Raw genomic sequence first — 7,107 nt, 5'->3', positions numbered from 1 at the left:
ATGTAAAACACTACTGCTGTAGTACTAACACATGTATTTAGTATAACACAAAAACACTACTGCTGTAGTACTAACACATGTAAAACACTACTGCTGTAGATCTAAAACATGTAAAACACTACTGCTGTAGTACTAACACATGTAAAACACTGCTGCTGTAGTACTAACACATGTAAAACACTACTGCTGTAGTAATAACACATGTAAAACACTACTGCTGTAGATATAAAACATGTAAAACACTACTGCTGTAGTACTAACACATGTAAAACACTGCTGCAGTAGTACTAACACATGTAAAACACTACTGCTGTAGTACTAACACATGTAAAACACTACTGCTGTAGTACTAACACATGTAAAACACTACTGCTGTAGTATAAAACATGTAAAACACTACTGCTGTAGTACTAACACATGTAAAACACTACTGCTGTAGTACTAACACATGTAAAACACTACTGCTTTAGATCTAAAACATGTAAACACTACTGCTGTAGTACTAACACATGTAAAACACTACTGCTGTAGTACTAACACATGTAAAACACTACTGCTTATAACACATAAAACTACTGCATAACATAAACACTGTGCAGTACTAACACATGAAACACTACTGCTGTAGTAATAACACATGAAACACTACTGCGTAGTACTAACACATGTAAAACACTACTGCTGTAGTACTAACACATGTAAAACACTACTGCTGTAGTACTAACACATGTAAAACACTACTGCAGTAGTACTAACACATGTAAAACACTGCTGCTGTAGTACTAACACATGTAAAACACTACTGCTGTAGTACTAACACATATAAAACACTACTGCTGTAGTACTAACACATGTAAATTTTGGAAAATGGAGTTTGGTGAATATTCCATGAGCACCTGACCACAACTCTTATCCGGTCTGTGTTGGTCCTGATCTGGATCTGCTGTAGACCAGTATGTACCTGCTGAGATTCCCTGAATCTCTGTTACACTGAGGACAAAGATTCTCTGTGACTTTCTGCAGATTCCGTCAGTGGATTTGTTCTGATCCTGATGAACAGAAAATCCTCTGAGGGTTTGACAACTGCAGTGAAAGAAGTGAACCGAGCTCCTGAGCTCCTCAAAGTAAAGAGACGTGACGATAACACGCCAGAGACACACAGAGGCTGAACGCAGCCGCTCCCTCAGGGGCCCCGCGCCTCAGGCCCTGCAGAGCTGAGGGCCCGGGTGCTCTGCTGGAATAGAGACCCGTTGTTTCTGCAGCTATGAGCTCATGTCCTCTCACACACACACACACACACACACACACACACACACACACACACACACACACACTGAGCCAGTGAAGCAGAACAACAATAAACATGAGCAGTGGAACAAAGTGTTAACACTATGAGCGCAGTACTACAACAACATGATGATGTAATGATTGATTCAACATGTCACACGTCACATGTGCCGACACACACAGCTCAGCGGGACGATGTTTCCATCAGTCGGGTTCCAGAGGTAAAAAGTGTCCGTTTTCCCACAGAGCGTAAATAAAGATGGACGATATGACTGAAAGTGAAGCCAAGTCATCTGAATCGCCCCCTGGTGTCTGGCTGCAGTATAGGTCATAAACCCCACCTCCATCATGTTAGCAGATGGGACATGGACCAAATAAAGAAATCATGGTGTTTCAGGTTTTTTCTGGCTACAGCAACAAAGATTCTATTCATCCCTCAATCTGAAGTCAGATTCACGCTTCTGCGTCGAAGCTACGCTGTGGTTACGCACGCAGCCTGCGCACGGGGCCGAGCGGTCATGGTTGTGTGTAGGTGTGTGTGAGTCGTACTGTAATTACACCTCCGAAACACGAGTGGCGGTAGAGTTTCTATGCCGGTGTTGAGTGTCTTCCGGTTTCCGGTCGACTTATTTTCAAACTCTGGCGTCTGTTAACAACGTGGAGCGTGTTACTAAGTGGATCATGTTGGAGCTCATAGGTGTTGAAGAGCAGTTTTTCTTAAAGAGCTGCAACGAAGAAAAGAAAGACGTCGTCCATGTTCGTTCCTTCAAATCAATTTAAAAGCTGTTGAGGTCTGCGTCGCCTCGACACAGTCACATGTTCGGGGAGGTGCAGGTCAGGGTGCGGCGTGGGGCTGTGCGTAGGGCACACGTCTACACGCAGGCCAAAGACATCAGCTTTACACTGTTCTCCAGTCAGCTCTCTACATAACTGACAATAACAGGAACTGTTTACTGTTCTAATCACAGTGATTGTGGCTCAACTATGAGTCTGTATTAACAGTCACCTTATCTGCACCACACACACACACGCACACACACACACACACACACACACACACACACACACACACACACACACACACACACACACACACTAAAACCAGGCATTCCAGCTCCATTAAATCACACTCACAATCATGAAAAAAAAAAACGTTCCAACAATACACGTCCGACAGTCCTGAGCAGTGTGTGCAGTTTATCTCTGAGCTGCACACTGGTTCTTATAGAACATGGTGACCCATGTGTTGTGGTATGTGTGTTAAATAAACTGTCAGATTGTGTTAACATGTCCAAACCTGATTAGAGCGTCTGCTCTGGTGTCTGTGACCCGACGCAGCCAGATACACACGTTGCACACAGTGAATACACACACTGCGGTTCGGTCAGGGAGGAAAACAATCATCAACAATAAAAAATGAGTGAAACCCAATGTCTCCTCATTTCTACTCTGTGTGTGATCAGAGCCCGACAGATGTGGATGTTTGGAGCCGATGCAGATGCCAAAATAATTAGATAAATGATTATGATGAATAAAGTCACTGACAACAGCTGATTATAAATGATCATTATTGTCTAACTGACCTGCAGGTGCAGAGATGTGGACGGTGTACTGGCCCTTCTGGGTGTGGAAACTCTTCACACTGGTTTTCACTGATGATGAGGAGGAGGAGGAGGAGGATGAAGATGATGAGGAGTTTGAAGAGGAGGTCATGATGTTCAGTCTCTTCCTCTCCTTCTCAATGTGCTTCATCAGCAGGGCGGCCATCTTGTCTCCTCTTCCTCTCCTGAACAGAGTCTTCCTCAGCAGCACGGCCTGGGCCTCCCTCAGACTGTCACACACACACACACACACACACACACACACACACACACACACACACACACACACAGATATACATGTGTCACAACACCACTCTCTGTGTTTAAAGGTGTGATGAGAAGCAGACGTGCTGCCGTCTGACAAACAACAGGAAAGTACTTTATACGTTTTATACATATTTGTTTCAGTCGTGGTCAAACGACAAACGATCATCTCTTTCCCTTGAGTGAAGGACCCAGTGTTTGCTCAGCTCCGCCCCTCAGCTCTTATCGTGCTGCCACTCAGACACTCCACTTCGACCACACCCCCGTCTTCCCACAGTCTGTCCTGACCCTGGCTCTGACCTCTGACCTCCACAACCTCTGACCCCTGACTCTGGGATTATGTTGATTGTAAACATGGGGGAGACTCGCAGTTATCTGCTTTTCCTACTGACAAACTGTCCAAACGTCCTCTTAGAGGGGAGGAGGAGACGCAGACGTCCAGTGTCTAATGACGGACATGTTGACCTTTGACCTCTTCAGATGAAAATCTCTCACGCTGATCTGGAGAAAGTCAAACTTACTTGAATCGACGGACCCTGACTGAGAGAGAGAGAGAGAGAGAGAGAGAGCGAGAGAGAGAGAGAGAGAGAGAGAGAGAGAGAGACAGAGAGAGAGAGAGAGAGAGAGACAGAGAGAGAGAGAGAGAGAGAGAGAGAGAGAGAGAGAGAGACAGAGAGAGAGAGAGAGAGAGAGAGAGAGGCAGAGAGAGAGAGGCGAGAGGGAGAGGGAGAGAGAGAGAGAGAGAGAGAGGGAGAGAGAGAGAGAGAGAGAGAGAGAGGGAGAGAGAGAGAGAGAGAGAGAGAGAGACAGAGAGAGAGAGAGAGAGAGAGAGAGAGAGAGAGAGAGAGAGGGAGAGAGAGAGAGAGGAGAGAGAGAGAGAGAGAGAGAGAGAGAGAGAGAGAGAGAGAGGGAGAGAGAGGGAGGGAGAGGGAGGAGAGAGAGAGAGAGAGGCAGAGAGAGAGAGGGAGAGCCTTCCTTTACAGTAAAGTCAGGGGAAGAGCTTCACCTAGTGGCTGATCAGAGAACTGCACCATCTATTCAGTCTGACCTCTGTATGATGAAACACAAAATTGTTTTCACAGAAGAGGAAGAGGAAGAGGAGGAAGAAAAGGAAGAGGAGGGGCCTATTTTATGTTGCCTCGTCACAATAAACGTCAACTTTCACTCAGGGAATCACGTGATCAGTAATTAAAATATAAATATTGACTATAGCTGCTTTAAATAAAATTAGATGAACATCGGATATAAATTGAAATGTTTCATGTGTTTGACGCAGCGCTCGTCTACATGAGCTCCTGACAGATTGATCACATCGTATAGATCCATGGAGTGGGTTCACTGAACATGAGAAGAGGAGCGATCTTACCTCAGCGGCTGATTCTTGGCTCCTGAAGTCTTTACCTCCGTCCTCAGACCCGGATCAGACTCCAGATGTTCTCCTCCCTCTACTTTAGGCCTGAGGCTGGATTCTGGATTTGGAATTACATCTTCTGTGAATCTCTGTGCTGAGTCAGACTGAGGGTTCACGCGTTCTTCACTCTCAGACCCAGAAAGAGTCTCTGGATTCTGGTTTGTGTTCGACCGTTCCTTCGTCTGAGATCCTGGAGAAACGTTCTCCTGGATCTCAGTCTCCAGATTTGAGGTTTTAAAGGAGACGAGTTGTTTCTCTGAGTGTGAGTCTTCGTCCTCGTCTGGCTCTGAGTCAGAGTTTATTTTGGCCGTTCTCTCTGTGACCTCTGCTCTCTCCTCGTCTCTCGCCCAGAGCTGGAGGTCGTTAAACTCAGGTTTAGACTCAGCTTTTGTTGGTGTTTCCTCAGCTGCTGCCTTCATCTTCACCTCCTCAGTTCTCAGAGCTCTGTTCTGCTCCTGCACCGGAAACCTCTTGGAAACACTTTTGGTTTTGAGTCGAACGTTGTCAGGACCAGAGTTCGGTATGTGAGCGTCGTCCTCTTGGTCGTGGCTCTCGGCTGAGTTCAGGTGTGACGCTCCTGGTTCAGTGTTTAGAATGGCAGCTATGGTGGAGACGGGCTGAGAGATGTGGCTCTGAGGAGGTCTGGTGATTCGCTGAGGGCTGGTGCTCGGCCCCGGAGGGTGGTGGAGGGGGTTGAAGTGCACAGGAGGCCGCCGAGGGACGATGGTGGGATGGATGGAGGTCAGGGGCCGTCCTGGCAGAGACAATGTCTCCGTGGAGAACTCGCAGCGAGAACCATAGAAACCTCGTCTGCAAACACAGCGATTAGGCCGTCGGCACAGCGCTCCATTACGACATCGAGGAAAACATCTGGCTGCAGGAGACGAAGAAGAAAGAAGAATACATGTGCCAGACTTTACACGTGAAACTGATTTATCAGTGATATATGAACTTCTTTGTTATTTGTGATGTTAAACTGTGATGTGCTAATAATTGATATTTCATAGTTGGGGAAGGGGCATTCATTTGGATGCAATTTGCCCCCTCACCAGTAGATGTCACAAAATCCTACAAACTGCACCTTTAAATATGAACTTCTTTTAAATCAGATCATAAACCAGTGTGTGTGTGTGTGTGTGTGTTCCCAGACATTTCCATCTTCAATCAGGACAATGTGACCAAACAGTAAAGCTTTACCCTGCAGACTCTGAGCCTACTGAGACTTATGTGTGTGTGTGTGTGTGTGTGTGTGTGTGTGTGTGTGTGTGTGTGTGTGTGTGTGTAAGCCTCCCTCAGTGAGGCTAAATCTGTTTCCATTCACGAGTTTCTGCAGGCCATTCACAGCCATTTAATCCCGACCTGAAAGAAACACTGAGCAGCTCCGTCTCCTATAAACACCGTGTGTTCACGATTCCACTCATTTGAAACAGTCCCAGTGTTTTGGCACAAACGGTGGTTTGTTGTTCTCATTTTCTTATTAAACTATTTACACACATTCTCTTTCTTGTAAGTAACTACAAAATACACATTATAATAATATGTTAATTAAGCCCAAATCAAACTGAACAGGGAGAACAGCACATCAACGTCCGACGTAATTTGAGCCTTTTTATTTATTGGTAATGAACATTTCCTGGAAAGGAGCTTTCTACGACAGCTGATCATCACAAATCTGTTTCTGACTAAAAACCAGAAGCTGCTTCGTTTGCTTCTGTGAATCCAGGATCCATTGATTCCAAACTTTCTGACTTTTCAAGTTTAGAACAATCAGATGAACTGACGTCTCAAACCAACAGACTGTAGGAATTAAACCTTGAGTATTTATGGCTGTGAATCTTCAGGTGTGCAGCGAACTTCCTCTGCATGAGGGTTCAATTAACGTCACATTAGATTCATAAAGAACTGTATCACAGGAAATCCCTGAAGAAGCAACGAAGGCCTCGTAAATCCAGCGCTGCATGTGGATCCTGACGTCCGCCATCAGGTCGCACTTTGAACTGAGCCATAAAGCAGCGAGGGGTGATGCAGCATCAACCTGCTGTTATATATAAAATCGGTGTTATATCGTCCACATGACAGACACACACCCGCTCAGCACCTTTAATCTGGGATAAAGTGGGTCAGTCCTCCAGACGATCCATCTATTATCTAATCGTCTATGCTGTGAGGGTCGGGGGGGCCTCGTCCAGCAGGTCGTCGGCCCATCACAGGACCGATATCCAGACAAACACTCATGCTCCTCTTTCTCATGCTCGAATCCCAGCCCGTGCTGAAGTGTCCTTGGGCAAGAAGCTGAACCTCGAATGGCCCCTCAGATGTTGACTGCACTAATTGGAAGTCTACTGTAAATGACATGTGCAGACTGGTGCAGACAGAATGTGCCAGTATATCGTCCTCACATAGACATCACTATATAGTGAAGTAGTGTCAGTGAATCAGTCCATAAGTGTCTTAACACTACAGTTCCCATGAGCCTCAGCAACTGTTAAAATCAGCATCATATCTTTTTCAGAACCAGGTGGACAAACATCTGAGGGAACGTCT

The sequence above is a fragment of the Hippoglossus stenolepis genome, chromosome 4 (genome assembly GCF_022539355.2).
Source record: "Hippoglossus stenolepis isolate QCI-W04-F060 chromosome 4, HSTE1.2, whole genome shotgun sequence".
Taxonomy (NCBI): domain Eukaryota; kingdom Metazoa; phylum Chordata; class Actinopteri; order Pleuronectiformes; family Pleuronectidae; genus Hippoglossus; species Hippoglossus stenolepis.
Note: the sequence above shows the minus strand (reverse complement) of the source record.